This window comes from Culex pipiens, chromosome 2, assembly GCF_016801865.2.
Source record: "Culex pipiens pallens isolate TS chromosome 2, TS_CPP_V2, whole genome shotgun sequence".
NCBI lineage: Eukaryota > Metazoa > Arthropoda > Insecta > Diptera > Culicidae > Culex > Culex pipiens.
In genome coordinates, this window is record NC_068938.1 from 151,430,938 (window position 1) to 151,434,526 (window position 3,589).

The window sequence follows — 3,589 nt, forward strand, 5'->3', positions numbered from 1 at the left end:
AATTTTTTTTTTTTGATTAATTTTTCATAATAATGGATTTTACCACAACAGCAATTTTCAATGAATACAAAGAGACGAGTTGTTCCTTTTAATTCCGCTATATATTTTTAATATCTTGACAGATACGTATTTCGTCTACTACTTGCAGACTTCATCAGTGTTCTGTTCTCGACTGAAGGTTCATCGCTGGTGTATCCGTATTTGTAGTTACTGTAGGTACTACCTCCTTGTTCTTCTTTGGTGGTTGGTAAAGAAGAACAAGGAGGTAGTACCTACAGCACGATGGAATTGCATGCTGTCCCCCTAGTCTTAGTAAACAATGTCTCATGAGTTGTATATTTCAGTAAAAAGTTCGTGTAAATCTTTGTCGAGACAAAATGATGTATTCAGCAACATAATTAATACAGACTTTTTCCAGAAGAGACGCAGACACTGCTTAAGCATTGTGGCAACCGGGCGATACGCATGCTGCGCGACTCTCGCGCGTAGGCAAAAAGACCCGACCTTTGAGGTTATGCAAAAATCACCCTTTTTGTAGCTGGGTAATTCTCCGCCAACTCACACAGCAGTTGCCCCGACCCCTCTTCGATTTGCGTGAAACTTTGTCCTAAGGGGTAACTTTTGTCCCTGATCACGAATCCGAGGTCCGTTTTTTGATATCTCGTGACGGAGGGGCGGTACGACCCCTTCCATTTTTGAACATGCGAAAAAGGAGGTGTTTTTCAATAATTTGCAGCCTGAAACGGTGATGAGATAGAAATTTGGTGTCAAAGGGACTTTTATGTAAAATTAGACGCCCGATTTGATGGCATACTCAGAATTCCGAAAAAACGTATTTTTCATCGAAAAAAACACTAAAAAAGTTTTAAAAATTCTCCTATTTTCCGTTACTCGACTGTAAAAAATTTTGGAACATGTCATTTTATGGGAAATTTAATGTACTTTTCGAATCTACATTGTCCCAGAAGGGTCATTTTTTCATTTAGAACAAAACTTTTCATTTTAAAATTTCGTGTTTTTTCTAACTTTGCAGGGTTATTTTTTAGAGTGTAACAATGTTCTACAAAGTTGTAGAGCAGACAATTACAAAAATTTTGATATATAGACATAAGGGGTTTGCTTATAAACATCACGAGTTATCGCGATTTTACGAAAAAAAGTTTTGAAAAAGTTGGTCGTCATCGATCATGGCCGTTCATGGTCACCCGCGACAGACACGGACGACGAAACAAAGAGAAACGCAAAAAGTAACTTTTTCAAAACTTTTTTTCGTAAAATCGCGATAACTCGTGATGTTTATAAGCAAACCCCTTATGTTTATATATCAAAATTTTTGTAATTGTCTGCTCTACAACTTTGTAGAACATTGTTACACTCTAAAAAATAACCCTGCAAAGTTAGAAAAAACACGAAATTTTAAAATGAAAAATTTTGTTCTAAATGAAAAAATGACCCTTCTGGGACAATGTAGATTCGAAAAGTACATTAAATTTCCCATAAAATGACATGTTCCAAAATTTTTTACAGTCGAGTAACGGAAAATGGGAGAATTTTTAAAACTTTTTTAGTGTTTTTTTCGATGAAAAATACGTTTTTTCGGAATTCTGAGTACGCCATCAAATCGGGCGTCTAATTTTACATAAAAGTCCCTTTGATACCAAATTTCTATCTCATCACCGTTTCAGGCTGCAAATTATTGAAAAACACCTCCTTTTTCGCATGTTCAAAAATGGAAGGGGTCGTACCGCCCCTCCGTCACGAGATATCAAAAAACGGACCTCGGATTCGTGATCAGGGACAAAAGTTACCCCTTAGGACAAAGTTTCACGCAAATCGAAGAGGGGTCGGGGCAACTTTTCCCGATTTCGTGTGAGTTGGTAGAGAATTACCCAGCTACAAAAAAACTTTTTCTTGGCATAACTTTAAAAGTACTTCACTAAACAGAATAAAATTTATAGGGTCTTAGGGGACCCCAAAACGAACAGAATAAGGCGGACCCGGCCAAAATCGGTTCAGCCAGTTCTGAGATAATCGTGTGGAAAAAAAATCATGTCTACACACATCCCCACAGACATTTGTTCAGAATTTGATTCTGAGTCGATAGGTATACGTGAAGGTATATCTAGGAGTTGTCCCGCCCGTGTGGATCAATCGGACCGCGCACTGGACTCACAATCCAGAGGTCGATGGTTCGAATCCCGCGGCGGGCGCTCTAAAATTCTTTGTGTAAATATGGGTATTCGGCGCCGTCGCTCCGTGCCATACTTTCATACACTTAGGAGCCCAGGGCGGCGAAGTCCTTGTAGATAAAAAGGAAGACACTAGTGGTTGGTACTAGCAATGGTGGCCGACAGCTATAAAGTCAACTTCGTTTTTCGTAAAAGTCAAATCAACTGAAAACATTCTTAAACGCATTTTTCTGCATTGATAATCATATTTAGCATGATGGGCTGGATTTTTATGAAATTCCAATGTACAGCACTGCAAAAACTTAATTTTTGGCAAAAAAAATAAATTTTCGTTAATACTTAGGAATTTTGGAAACTAATGATTGCACAACAACTGGACAGGTGGACCGTGGCTCGTAAATTAAATTTTTGTTTTTTTTATATTTTTTTGCCCCCCCCCCCAACCCCCACTTTGGTCAGAGTCGAGGGACATAAACTTCAAAAAATCTTTGCAACGGCCTAATTACAAATAATTAAAATGTTTGCCTAAAACTAGTGGCTCTAGATTTAGTAGATTTTGCAAAATCCAAAAGTTATCTTTTGCGTTTAAGGGTGCATAGCAACCAAGTAAATTGTTGACTTCTTATTCCAAAATTGTCAAACTTACGGACCCAATCCTGCAATGATTTGATTGTAAAAATAGTCAAACTTTGCTGCAAATAATTTTGAAGACAGCACTTTAGGGGATGATTTTTCAATTAAATTTACTATTTTTGAGTCATCCGAGATAGTCATTGCTTGAAGATCGCATGATGCCATCCAGCTCCTTAAAACATGATTTTAGTTGTTCAGCCATAAATAATGTTTACATACACGGAGAAAAAAGAGTTCCCAAAATCGTGAATAAGCGTTCATGAAAATGGGAACCTCGAACAAAGTGTTCAAATTCCATGGTACGATTTTGAAAAACGTACCATGAAATTTGAACACTTTGTTCGTGGTTCCCATTTTCATGAACGCTTGTTCACGGTTATGGGAACTCTTTTTTCTCCGTGTATAATATCTAAGTATTTATATAAGTGTTAAGTCTATTTTTCCAATCTATGATCTCATCATTTTCAATGCGCTTAAAAGTTACTGCTTGAAAATTTTGTGTGCATTTGTATTAGCATTATTTAATTCACATTTAATTAACCCAATTCGAGTTTTAATTCATTTTTTTTAAGGTATTTAATATTTACCTAAGTTTATTTTATTTTTTAAATGTCTCTGTAACAATGTAATCAAGTATTTATGAACCAAATTTGTAAACATCAACATTATTGCCATAAATTTAATAAAATGCACAAGGTATAGTGAAAAAATTCTGATCATAGTTGAAAAACTAATTGAACTAAAAGGCAGCAAGTGACCAAGAAGGT